This window comes from Anguilla rostrata, chromosome 2, assembly GCF_018555375.3.
Source record: "Anguilla rostrata isolate EN2019 chromosome 2, ASM1855537v3, whole genome shotgun sequence".
Lineage (NCBI taxonomy): Eukaryota > Metazoa > Chordata > Actinopteri > Anguilliformes > Anguillidae > Anguilla > Anguilla rostrata.
Genome location: NC_057934.1, coordinates 31047265 through 31061541, shown reverse-complemented (window position 1 = coordinate 31061541; position 14277 = coordinate 31047265). Strand labels below are relative to the sequence as shown.

The following is a 14277-nucleotide window of genomic DNA, read 5'->3' as shown; positions in this document are numbered from 1 at the left end:
GTGTGAGAGAAATTAAAATGAAATTACGAAATTCCGTAGTTGAAACAATATGTTTTTAGCAGAATGGGCATGTAGGTGAAGGTTGACATGATCACGGAGTATAGTGCGAAGTAAATGGAGTGACCATGAGCGAGCTAATATTCCTTATCAAATGGTATATATAACAGTCGGTATTGAACGTTGGTTGTTGAAGTGGAGGGTCAAATAACATTGCACACATTATTTGCCTGTAATGTAATCTATTGCACGAATGTGTTTTTCTCATGTTCAGTGGTAGTAGTTATACTTATGAGTGAATCATGATTTTAAATGTAATGTTTTAATGCGGAGTTGCAGAACGTACATACGTAGTAATTGTGTGTAACCTATGTGGCTAGATAGAGAACAGGGCGAGGTAACATGAATGTAGAAACGTGGCGTTTGCTCATATTAAGGTTTTGTACGGTAGCCAAGTGAAGAAATATAGTTAGTAGAAATGGCACAGTGGTGAACTGGTGTAAGTTTTAAATAAAAGGAATACATTTGCGTCATGACATGCATATGGGTGGCCGTGAGTGAGTGAGGTTTACCAGTCTGTGACTTCGTTAGCTAATGCCATAGCTGTGCAATGCGTGAAATATAATTAGCGAACCTGCCGGTGGTTTTAAAGAAGAACACAAGCCAGTAAGCACAGAAGAGCTTCCGTTGAATCCATATGGCTTAGCAATATTGTAGTCGGTCAATAACTGAACGTACAGACGGTAAGTCATAATGCATATATCTTAGCAATATTGTAGCCGGTTAATAACTGAACGGTGAACGGCGGGTAGATATGGTGCAAAAGCAATAATTAAGAGGTAGTAGACAATTATTAGTGAGGGTCGAAGCAAGTTAAAGAAACGGGTTCCAAGCTGGGCTTGAACATACGACCCTGTGTTCCCAAGCCTGTAACCTTACCCACTAGGCCACAGACGGATTAGCTGTTCAACTTGCGGAGTTGCGGAATGTACATAAGTAGTAATTGTTTGTAGCGTATGTGGGTAGATAGAGAACAGGGCGAGGTAACAGGAATGTAGAAACGTGGCGTTTGCTGATATTAAGGTTTTGTACGGTAGCCAAGTGAAGAAATATAGTTAGTAGAAATGGCACAGTGGTGAACTGGTGTAACTTTTAAATAAAAGAAATACATTTGCGTCATGAAATGCATATGGGTGGCCGTGAGTGAGTGAGGTTTACCAGTGTGTGACTTCGTTAGCTAATGCCATAGCTATGCAATGCGTGAAATATCATTAGCAAACCTGCCGGTGGTTTTAAAGAACACAGGCCAGTAAGCACAGAAGAGATCCGTTGAATCCATGTGGCTTAGCAATATTGTAGCCGGTTAATAACTGAACGGTGAACGGCGAGTAAATATGGTGCAAAAGCAATAATTGATAAGTAGGCTAGTAGACAATTATTAGTGAGGGTTGAAGCAGGATAAAGAAACGTGTTCCAAGCTGGGCTTGAACCTACGACCCCATGTTCCCAAGACTGTAACCTTACCCACTAGGCCACAGGCGGACTAGCTGTTTGAATGAGAAATGTTTCAGAATAAAAATGTATGGGTATTTTGCGTGTGTATGCGCGTTTTTGATTGGGTCGTGTAGGGCAGATTTGGCTGGTGTCAGTGAAATGTCCAATGGGGAGACATGTTGTTAGTGGGATAGGCGGCAGGAAAAATAAGAATGAGAAGAAGAAGAAGAAGAAGAAGAAGAAGAAGAAAGAGAAGAAGAAGAAGAAGAAGAAGGAGAAAACGCAAAATCCCCTTAGTTTGGGGCTTTATTGTGTGGACATGTGAAGTTGTTTATGAATTCTGTCTGTTGAAATGGGGTCAGAATGTACAGAATTTAATGTTTTTAAGGGCTGAGTGTCTGTGACTGTTGTGGTTATTTCTGTGGGGAACCCTGAAAAGTGCCAAACTCTCGGTGCTGTATAGGTATGGGGGCATGCCCCCGCCAAGGCGTAACTTGGCGGGATGGCATACCTGCCATCCCAAAAATACACCACAGAAAGACGTAGACTATTGAATGACGTAGAAGTGAATGCACGGAGCAGCGGTTTGTTAGCTCGAGTATTGGAAGGTAGTTTTTAACCAACCATTGCTCAGCCTATTTGACTTCTCCGATGTCTTCGTTCGCCGTGCTTTCAAAAAGGGCTTGTTAATAAAAATCTGATAATCCACAGAGCTTTAAAAAAATCAGATTATATAGTCTTTTAGTTATTTAGATTTATTTAGGTCTTGCCGATGAAAATGCACCTATTTTATAAATGAAGTTGTAAGCAAGCCTTTATTGCACTTGTACTTCAAAGCTTCCGGTGTTCATGGCGTTGTGGTGTTCATATCCCTTCAAGATTAAACTGTTACGCTATCTTTTTGATTATTAGCTGATTTTACTAAATCTGATCCTATAAATGTTTTGACGTGAATGACAAGACAACATGGGAATTCCCAAAGGTTGATTACGGATTATTTATTATTATTATGATCATTACATATTCTTCATGAAATTGGCACGCTTGTTAACCAAGCAAACAAATTAATACAGTTTGAGATTGATTATTATGCAGGCTACGTTGCGATTTAAGCTTATGGTAATTCTTGAAAGCGTTTACTTTCTCACGTATTTACATGAGTTAACGAAATATTACCAAATTAACAAACTGAAAAAGGTCTCTCACCAAAGTATTCACTTAACCCATAATCAACAGTCGTGAACAAACGTGAAATACACGATGTAATCCCACTGCAGACTGTGAGAGCTACTATGAATATAGAGCTTTAAGCAAGCCTTTGCGCGACACAAACGGAACCAGTGGAGACACGCTACGCGCCGCGCCGTGCTGCTTCGCCGTGCTGCTTATGCGCCGCTTACGCTACGCGTGCGGTGGGTGCCCGGCATAAGAAGCCATTACCAGGTGCGCAAATCGGCTGTTCTGTATCTAGCTTGCTAATCATTTTCTTGCAAAGCAAGGCACATGGTTAGACTACTTCTTACTCTACTGTGTGCATTATAAGCTAAAAGCTAGCGCGTCCAAGTGAATATACAAACATTCAGCTAAATTACTGACCTACAAACGACGACAGCTGTCTTTTTGGGTTGAATGACATTGTCGGTTATCCAACGCCAGTTATAATTAGGCTTTTCAAAAAATAACGTGCAAAATGCAGCTGCACACAGTTCAGGGCGGGGTGGCCACGTCGGTGTACGGTCAAATTGGCCGTATCTGCTGATGTGGGGTGAGTATGTCAATTTTCTAATAGGTAAGATTATAATTACAGTTAGATAATATGATCTGATGTCAGCGCTATAGGGAAACTTCAACCATGCGAAGGCTACTGTGACAGAACAGTGGGGTTCAGGAACAGTTTTGGGGCATGCAGAAAAAAACTCACGCTGTGGGGCCGTTGGCAGTATTTTGGAACTTCCGTGCGAAAAGGTTAATGGAGCATCATTAATAAAAAAAAAGAGAGCACTGATGAGCAGGGGCAAAGGAGTGAGTTTGACATTGGGGGGGACACATTTGCTCCCCAGCCCAATGTGTATGTGTGTCAAACATGGGAATATGGTGTGTTGCGCCAGATGAAAGGTTGGACAGGATCAGTTTTTGGACTGCTTTTGTTGCCACATTTTTAGGTGAAAGGATGCTGGAAATAAATGAAATTAAGACTGCCAGTCAGCCACTGGGCTGCTTTACTTTTAACATTACAACACATTCCAGCCTCAGAATAATTCAGTTTGAACAACGCAAGAAATGTGTTTTAATATGTTAACAGGAATGGCACAGCATTCACCTTCCCTTCCCATAAGACTGCAAACCTCGCAAAATCTTGCGATACACGATTTGAATGGGGTGATTTTTAAAGACTGATACTGTGCTCATTCAAACTTCTAATTGCAACCTACTGGGCCTACTGGTTAGTACTGCATGGGTTTAATTGGGTGAATTTTTTAATTTGGGGTCCATTAAAAGGAATGATATTTGCTGTATAGGGCGAAATTGTTGACTGCACTCCAGCATGCCTTTCAAAATAAAAGTACATGGCTAGCATTTTTTTTTGTTGGTACAATTATTTTATATATAAGTTTAACTGTTTCCAAAATTGGGGGGGGGGGGGGGGCATGTCCATATTCTAAAAGATTAGTTTGATTACTCATCTTAAATTATGGAGTACAGAGCCATAAGATATGTTTTTAAGAGCTGTCCCTTTAGCTGCCCATTACTAATGTACTGAAATGAGCAGCAGCATTCTGGCTGAGCTGCAGAGGTTTGTTGGCAGCGGCACAGAGGTCAGCCAGGATGGAGTTGCAGTACTACGGGTGGGAGATGATGAGAGCATAGAGTAGGACTCACACTTCTGTGAAATATCCATCCATCCATCCATTATCTATACCCGCTCATCCTGAGCAGGGTCGTGGGGGGTGTTGGGTGCCTATCCCAGTCTGCATTGGGCGAGAGGCAGGAATACACCCTGGACAGGCCACCAATCTATTGCAGGACACAAACACCATTCACTCAAAAACTCATACCTATGGGCAATTTAGAGTCTATGTGAGTGAAATATATAAAATCATTAAACTTGACACTATATTCCATTTCTATAAGAGACTGTAAATCATTCTGCTGGTAGTGGTCTTCCCTGCAGTGATGGTATAGTATAGGTGTATTATTTCACTGTTTGTTAAAATAAGACATAATGGTTACAGAAGAACTACATTTCTGAGGTTATTTGTTGAGTTATACTGTAATTGTAAATCATACAAACAAATCTAAATATTAAAGAAATTTCATAACAGTATCTCCCTTGAAATGTATGTATTGGACATCAGTGATATATAGTGGTGTACTATATATATATGTATATTCCTATAACGTATGAAAAACATATGTTAGCGGAGATGCAATAAAATGTTTACATTCAGAAAACTGGCTCATTTTTCTTTCTTTTTGCAAATGATCTCTTAATTCACAATAGATTTTGCATGACTGTTGTTGATCCTGTCTCTCAATAGCGTTCCTACTTCTCTTTTTCCAGTGCACAGCTCAAGCACGTGCACAGATAGACCTCAAGGGGGGCTTGAGCCCCTGCCCTTTTGCCCTCTCATTCGACGAGTGCCGTTTTGGTCGATGGCATTTATAATTTGTCTTGTATATAAAATACAATTTATAAATACCACCAACCTATATATATATATATATATATATATATATGCACGGGTCCGCAGTTTTAGCGTCATGCGTAAATCACGAACCCCTCAGCTGCAGTACCGGGCGGTGCTATTTTGTCTGGATCGACACAGTTGCCCACTTGTTATGGATGCTGTACATCCGTAGATAACAGGTAACAATACTGTGAATTTCCTACTGTGTACTCTTTTACACTGTCATAAAACAACATCGCAGTTAAAATAGAATAAACCGGTTTATATCGGATTTGCCAACTTTTGACTAGGTTAAGTTATCTTATAGGCTACTAGCCCACAAGCAAGCTAGTCTAGCTAATTATGGTTAACGATAGCTCCTTTGTCAAGCAAGACAACTTACAAACAGGCATTGTTTGAAGCATGTCGCTAAGATTAGTGATGTTGTAATCCCCTTTTCTTTACTAATGCCACGGACAGTAGGCTAGTCCGTTTGTTTAACCGGTTGTTTCAAATGGGTGGTAGTGGCACGCTGCTAATTTAAAAAATGCAACAAAAAAAAAAGAAAATGCAGTAGCATGCGTTTGCATGTTATTGATTACTCACAACTTAAATAGGGAAATAGGATTTGGCGTTACCGGTACGATGGGCAAATACACCTAAATGAAAGGCAAAATACACTGGGAAATTGGAGATTTATATTTATAGACGTAACACATGTAACAGATTAGTCTGTTTAGTGTGTGTGTTTGTGTGTATGTGTGTGTGCTTGCGCGCCTGTGTGTGTGAGTGAATGCGTGCCTATTAGCATGTTTGTGGTCATGCTGTGTGGTTTATCCTCTCTTGTGATGCACAAAACGTGTTACTAAATCATGCTGCTGTAACTACTGTATTTCACAAATATACTCAGAATAACAAAATGACACAAGACATGAAAATAGATGGAAGTTATGAAAACCTCAAATCAGGCATTTCAGAGTGGCACAGTTTATCTAATCTTATTTAAAGTTACACTTGTAGTTTTTTGCCTTAAAATATTATAAAATTAATTTTGACTGCACGACTGTATTGATAACTGTCAAAACAACAACACTCTCTTTTACTTGTAATAACACATTTATTGTGTGGTCATCAAGGCATCATTACCACAGTTACAAATGCTACCTCGCAAATTTATCTGTAAAAATAATTTCCTTCTACTACTGATCTAGAAACCAAAGATGAAGATGTGCCATTTTTTATTTTGGTGCAATTTCAGCTTTCTTGCTGCAGTTTGGAAAGTTTCAAACGTCAGATTTCAAAACATTAAAAAGTCTCTTCCTATTTTTGATTCAATGATTGCAAAAATGTTTTCCTATTTTCTTTCATAAGCAGACACACACACGTACAAACACACACATTCACACACACATGCACACACACACACTTGGAGTGAAGTCTTTTAGCTGATAATGCTGCTCACAGACTTGAGAAAACAGCTCACTGACAGTTCAAAAGTAAGTGGAGATTTTAAAGTGAAGATTTGGGGGGGAGGGGGGCATAATATAAGCAGATTCTACCTGTCACTGTGATAGCTTGAGAAAATGATGTGGTGTGATGATTGTTTGAATTTACAATACATAATTACATACAGCTGCCCAGTCATAATTTTAATGCATTTGCCTGAAGGAAGAGAACAGCTTCAAATATGGGTTAACATGTACACTACACTGGCTAATGGGCAGCAGAACATAATGCCGCAGTTGAATGGTGCAGTAGGACAAAATCTGGTTAAATGTGGCCAAAAGCCCATTCGTCAAACTGGACAAAGTTCCTTCTTCCTTGTTTGGTATTTAAAGCTAGGAATGTTTACAATAGGTAAACAATCACCCATCTGACCCAACGGCAACAAACTCCCCTCTTCTTATCCTCAATTTGTGGTAAATATACTTTATTCATTAAAGTTCTCTGAAACATAATAAGTATTTGATATTAATATAGCCATTTATCATAACTTCATAGAATTTAGACATTTAACTAGTGCTTGTTTGGTGGAATTTGTTTCTGTCTAGCGGTATTTGAATATCTTCAAAAAACCACTGAATATCTTGCTTGTGATTTTTTAAATGTAGTATTTCATGTTGTGGAAGAACGCTTCTATTTGGAATATTTTTTACACTGTGAGATCTGTATCAAAATAGCATAGCTTTTTTTCTTTCAGTTCTTCAATCAGCAAAGTTGAAGAAATTTCAGAGACAGAGGAAGCACTCACGTTGACCAGGAGTGGGTACTCCCCTTATCACAGCCGGAGAGCATTTATCATTAACACCCACCAAGGAAAAGAAAAATAGCCCTCAACCAAGACGCTGTGCAGAACATTTCATATAACGTCACTGCCATCTGTACGGGCTACGTGAAAGATTTTGCCATGAATGAATCAAAGGTGAATGGTGTTGATGAGCGCGTCGCTTACGTAGACATTTTTGAAGACGTGATTGCCTGGATAATTTTTTGTTTTGGGCTGCCAGCTATCTGCTTGGCCAGTTATGCCCTTTACCGTCTAATCAAAGCTAACCATGTTGCCCCCATCTATGTCATCAACCTCCTCATTTCAGATCTTGTCCAGATCATCGTTCGTATTTTTTTTATGACGTACAGATTTTTTGGTATACAGTCCAAGGAATATATTGTTACTTACAATGTGTTGCTGGTTGTTGTCCGTTTTGGTCTCATTGCCAGCCTTGGGTTCATGGTGTGCATCTCATTGGAGAGGTATCTGGTGGTCGTCCACCCTCTGTGGTATCGCTACTATCGCAATATTAAGCACTCAGTCCTGGCCTCTCTAGTTGTCTGGGTATTGTCGGTAATATATGCAGCCATTGATTACAACGTACTCATGAAAGACCATATCACATTCACCATCGTCTTTTCAATCCTTTTCCTACTCCCCATGCCTTTTCTAGTGTTCCTGTATGTAGGAACCCGGAGAGCTCTGGCTGGCACCGTCTCAGTATCTGATGCAGAAAAGAAGAGAATTATGGGAATTCTGGCGCTGGTTCTTGGAATCTACGTTCTGTTGTATCTTCCCTTCACACTCATGTCTTTTTATCGGGCAGCTATAAAAAAGAAGACATTTACTGTGTACTGCCTGATGGCCGTGACACGGAACATTGTCCGTCTCAGCCCCCTTGTGGACCCCTTTCTGTATATTTTCATGAGAAAAGATGCCAAAGATACAGTGGAGGCCTTCCCCTGCTGCCAAACTTTAATTGCTTCAGGAAGAGGCTGGAGCAGATCTAAGGGTACTACTTCGGAAACTATCAGCGGTGTTTAAAAATCACAGAAATCTTATGAGGTGTAACTGTATTATCGAATTAAGTGGACCGAAGCTTGTTGGAATTTGGACTGCAGATATTGGGAAGCAGACCTGGGTTAAATATGTATTTGTTTCAGATTAAAATACTTTTCTGTGCTGGCTTGAACTTGCCTGGTGTAATTGAGCCTGCCAATATGACCAGAAGGCAGGGTTTGCACTTTTTGAGAGCATTTCATTGGTTCCAATACACCAGACAAGATCAGTACAGCGTAGAAAAGTATTTGAATCCAAAACAAATACGTATTTGACCCAGGTCTGCTGGGAAGGCATTCAGTATCTTGCCTGCAGTCATTTCAGGAATCAATCAAGGCTTTCAGGTTGACATTTTACATTGTATTTTTCTTATTATTTTTTTAAGTATTGAGAAATGTTTCATATATACATTATGAAAGCCAGTTCATGTTCCTTTTGCTTTCATGTGGCGTATACAAGATTTTAAAACAGTTTATCAGGATTTTACAAGAGCTTTGATTTCATTAGCAAAACCATAAGTAAAATATTTGTGATTTTATTACATGATACTTTATGTTACTTTATATGATGAATTTTATATATATATATATAATCTTTTTTTATATGTGTGTTATTTTATTTTTTTCTTTCACATCAAAAAACAAGAAGAAAATCATCAGTTGCACTTATGGAAATGTGTGTCATAAAAATGGCATAGAAAACAATAGAACAGAACATGATACACTATAACATGATCAGAACAGTGCTATTTATTTATCAAATAGAAAATGAAAATATTATGTATAAATTATTATTTTTATTTTAAATAAATTATAAATGAAAAAAGAGAACCATTGTTGTACCTAAGTCACAGTTTTTTTCCAGCTGCTGAACAGAATTAGTTGTTTTCTTGGGAATCTTTTTTTTTTAAATGGAGCATCGCGTAGTTCTGGCAGGCCACAAGAGTCTCCGGCTGAATCAGCTGATGGCTCAGGTGAGTGATGTTCGCCTATCACAGTACATTCACTTAACAGGGCGGTCTACTTAAACAGCCTCCCTCTACTCATTCAGCTGCTCCTCCTGCATGCAAGCTGCGGCACGTTGCTTTGTAAATCCTCTCCACCACCCCAGCTCCATCCCTATGTGTCAAGAATTTGCATTTCTCCATTCCTATGTGTTAAGAATTTGCATTGCTCCATCCCTATGTGTTAAGAACTTGCTTTGCTGCTGGATCTGTTCTGTGTGTACCCCTCTAGGGGGGTTTGGCTGCTGGCCTCCCGGTCTTATCCACGCGGGCTGCGAAGTTGGCGGGAGAGCTCCAGAACAGAGCCATACTGCCAAACATAAGTGTATTGCCTTTATTGTCAATAAAGATCTACTTTGATGACAGTGGTCCTGACAGAATAACTCTTTCAGTGATTTTACTTTCTGTTATTTGATTGGAATTTTCACATTTCAAAATATATTCTACAATATATGCACAAACTGACATGCATGGAAATGAAAATAATATAATTACAAAGACATGACAAATATATTTGTCAAGAATTAAATATTTTCCCAGCCACTCTTAGAGTGGCAGTGTAGTGAGTGAGTCAAGCCAAAGTAGAGCTAAATTCAGTGTGTATTTTCCTCATTTCAGATCATAGTCAATCATAATAATGAAAACATATCACAATTTTCCACCCTCTGAAGACCATTGCATCTCTATTCAATTCTAACTTCAAATATACATAAAGACCTTTATTAGAAAGGATTGATTGTATTTTGTATCTATACACTTTAAAAAGTGGCTTATGGGTTTTATTGGACCAATGGTGATTGAACTTGCTGAAGCTCTGCTTTGTCAGCCATTGTGTATCATGAGATTTGCATGCTCTGCCAGAAGAGAGCAGACACACTTCATGAACGAGTATTGCTCTCTCATGAGAGGGACCATTAGTGGGAACCTGGTTGACTCAAATAGCCAAAGAGTACCACCGTTTTGCTAAGTCTACACATTTTCATGAAATTACAGTGCAGTCCGTAAGTATTTAGACAGGGACATATTTTTTGTTGTTTTGGCTCTGTACTCCATCATATTGGATTGGGTTTTTCTTTTTCTTTTTTCTTCAAAGCTCTTTATTTGGACATGATCAAATATGACTGAAAAATAAGAAAAATCTGAACAAAAACATTAAAGTTCCATTGTCTGTTTTACTTGGGCTCTTAATAGTAATACGAAACTACAAATCTGTAAACATAATGTCCTTACTACTGATCTAGAAACCAAACATGATGATGAGGCATTTTTTTATTTTGGTGCGATTTCAGCTTTCTTGCTGGGGTTAGGAAAGCTTAAAACTTCAGATTTCAAAACTTTAAAAAGACTCTTCCTGTTTTTGATGCAACGATTGCAAAAACGTTTTCCTATTTTCTTTAGCAAGCAGACACACAAGCACACACACACATGCACGCACACACACACACAGAGTGAAGTCTTTAGCTGGTAGTGCTGCTCACAGACTTGACAAAAACAACTCAGTGACAGATCAAAAGTAAGTGGAGATTTGAAAGTCAAGATATTTATTTTGTTGTTGGGGGATTAGGCATAATATAAGCAGATTCTACCTGTCACTGTCATATCATCAAAAAATGAAGTGTTGGCTGAATTTACAATACATAATTACATACAGCTGCCCAGTCATAATTTTAATGCATTTGCCTGAAGGAAGAGAACAGCTTCAAATATGGGTTAACATGTACACTACACTGGTTAATGGGCAGCAGAACATAATGCAGCAGTTGTGTGGTGCAGTTGGACAAAATCTGGTTAAATGTAGCCAAAGGAAATACATGTCCAAAAGCCCATTCGTCAAACTGGACAAAGTTCCTTCTTCCTTGTTTGGTATATAAAGCTAGGAAGGTTTACAATAGGTAAACAATCACCCATCTGACAAAACCTCAACAAACTCCGCTCTTCTCATCCTCACTTTGTGGTAAATATACTTTATTTATTAAAAGTCCTCTAAAACATAATACGTATATAAGTATATAGCCATTTATCATAACTATGTAGAATTTAGACATTTAACTAGTGCTTGCTTGTATGTTCCATTATGCATCGATTAATTAATATACCTCTTTGATTTCGTTTGTTATTCAGAAAACTTCTAATTTATTTTCATCTTTTGAACTATGTACATAGGCTTATTTTCATTTTCAAGGGTATTATTATTTATTTGTGGCAAGCCATTAACACAATGCATAGCCTATATTCATTCAATGAACTGAATTCCAAGCTTGGATGAAGATCTGCATACATCTAAGAGCTGAGACAAAGTAGGTAAAATGCGAAACGATACAATTAGAAAACTTAGTTGAGCTTGTCTATATGTCATTAGAAGCGACATTTCGGAAAAAAGCCGCTACAAGGCACGTCACTGTGAGGTGGGCTTTCTTGTCTGGAATTCGTTTCTGTCTAGCAGTTTTTGAATATATTCAAAAAACCACAGAACATCTTGCGTGTGATTTTTAAAAAATGTAGTACTTCATCTTGTGGAAGAAAGTGTCTATTAGGATTTTTTTTACACTGTGAGATCTGTATCAACAGATTCCTAAATATTATTGCTTTTTTTTCTTTCAGTTCTTCAATCAGCAAAGCTGAAGAAATTTCAGAGACAGAGGAAGCACTCACGTTGACCAGGAGTGGGTACTCCCCTTATCACAGCAGGAGGGCATTTATCATTAACACCCACCAAGGAAAAGACAAATAGCCCTCAACCAAGGCGCTGTGCAGAACATTTCATATAAAATCACTGCCATCTATACGGGCTACGTGAAAGATTTTGCCATGAATGAATCAAAGGTGAATGGTGTTGATGAGCGCATTGCTTACGTAGACATTTTTGAAGAAGTGATTGCCTGGATAATTTTTTGTTTTGGGCTGCCAGCCATCTGCTTGGCCAGTTATGCCCTTTACCGTCTCATCAAAGCTAACCATGTTGCCCCCATCTATGTCATCAACCTCCTCGTTTCAGATCTTGTCCAGATCATCGTTCGTATTTTTTTTATGACGGACAGATTTTTTGGTATACAGTCCAAGGAATATATTGTTACTTACAATGTGTTGCTGGTTGTTGTCCGTTTTGGTCTCATTGCCAGCCTTGAGTTCATGGTGTGCATCTCATTGGAGATGTATCTGGTGGTCGTCCACCCTCTGTGGTATCGCTACTATCGCAATATTAAGCACTCAGTCCTGGCCTCTCTAGTTGTCTGGGTATTGTCGGTAATATATGCAGCCATTGATTACAACGTACTCATGAAAAACCATATCACATTCACCATCGTCTTTTCAATCCTTTTCCTACTCCCCATGCCTCTTGTAGTGTTCCTGTATGTAGGAACCCGGAGAGCCCTGGCTGGCACCGTCTCAGTATCTGATGCAGAAAAGAAGAGAATTATGGGAATTCTGGCGCTGGTTCTTGGAATCTACGTTCTGTTGTATCTTCCCTTCACACTCATATCTTTTTATCGGGCAGTTACAAAAAAGGGGGGGTTGGGTGCTGGCCTCCCGGCCTTATCCACGCGGGCTGCGTGGTTGGCGGGAGAGTTCCAGAACAGAGCCATACTGCCAAACATAACTGTATTGCCTTTATTGTCAATAAAGATCTACTTTGATGACAGTGGTCCTGACAGAATTACTCTTTCAGTGATTTTACTTTCTGTTATTTGACTGGAATTTTCACATTTCAAAATATATTCTATAATATATGCACAAACTGACATGCATGGAAATGAAAATAATATAATTACAAAGACATGACAAATATATTTGTCAAGAATGAAATATTTTCCCAGCCACTCTTAGAGTGGCAGTGTAGTGAGTGAGTCAAGCCAAAGTAGAGCTAAATTCAGTGTGTATTTTCCTCATTTCAGATCATAAAGTCAATCATAATAATGAAAACATATCACAATTCTCCACCCTCTGAAGACCATTGCATCTCTATTCAATTCTAACTTCAAATATACATAAAGACCTTTATTAGAAAGGATTGATTGTATTTTGTATCTATACACTTTAAAAAGTGGCTTATGGGTTTTATTGGACCAATGGTGATTGAACTTGCTGAAGCTCTGCTTTGTCAGCCATTGTGTATCATGAGATTTGCATGCTCTGCCAGAAGAGAGCAGACACACTTTATGAACGAGTATTGCTCTCTCATGAGAGGGACCATTAGTGGGAACCTGGTTGACTCAAATAGCCAAAGAGAACCACCGTTTTGCTAAGTCTACACATTTTCATGAAATTACAGTGCAGTCCGTAAGTATTTAGACGGGGACATATTTTTTGTTTTGGCTCTGTACTCCATCATATTGATTTTGGTTTTTCTTTTTCTTTTTTCTTCAAAGCTCTTTATTTGGACATGATCAAATATGACTGAAAAATAAGAAAAATCAGAACAAAAACACTAAAGTTCCATTGTCTGTTTTCCTTGGGCTCTTAATAGTAATAAGAAACCTATCTGTAAACATAATTTCCTTACTACTGATCTAGAAATCAAACATGAAGATGAGGCATTTTTTTTATTTTGGTGCGATTTCAGCTTTCTTGCTGGGGTTAGGAAAGTTCAGATTTCAAAACTTTAAAAAGACTCTTCCTGTTTTTCATTCAACGATTGCAAAAATGTTTTCCTATTTTCTTTTGCAAGCAGACACACAAGCACACACACACATGCACGCACACACACAAGCACACACACACATGCACGCACACACACACACACAGAGTGAAGTCTTTAGCTGGTAGTGCTGCTCACAGACTTGACAAAA

At 38.7% G+C, this 14277-nt stretch overlaps 2 long non-coding RNA genes across 6 annotated transcripts; both read left to right on the top strand.

Moving 5' to 3' along the window:
• Positions 1–6225: 6225 nt before the first annotated feature.
• On the top strand, positions 6226–9855 carry LOC135247755 (uncharacterized). Of its 3 annotated transcripts, XR_010328296.1 has the most exons (3): positions 6378–6655; positions 7017–7078; positions 7360–9855. It is a non-coding gene; the product is annotated as an uncharacterized LOC135247755 (long non-coding RNA). The 3 variants fall into 3 exon arrangements; XR_010328294.1 differs by lacking the exon at positions 7017–7078 and having other exon boundaries at positions 6226–6655; XR_010328295.1 differs by lacking the exon at positions 6378–6655 and having other exon boundaries at positions 6662–7078.
• A 1154-nt stretch (positions 9856–11009) lies between these two features.
• Positions 11010–12779, top strand: LOC135247757 (uncharacterized). Of its 3 annotated transcripts, XR_010328299.1 has the most exons (3): positions 11010–11444; positions 11717–11787; positions 12092–12779. It is a non-coding gene; the product is annotated as an uncharacterized LOC135247757 (long non-coding RNA). The 3 variants fall into 3 exon arrangements; XR_010328297.1 differs by lacking the exon at positions 11717–11787; XR_010328298.1 differs by lacking the exon at positions 11010–11444 and having other exon boundaries at positions 11457–11787.
• The last annotated feature ends 1498 nt before the right edge of the window (positions 12780–14277 follow it).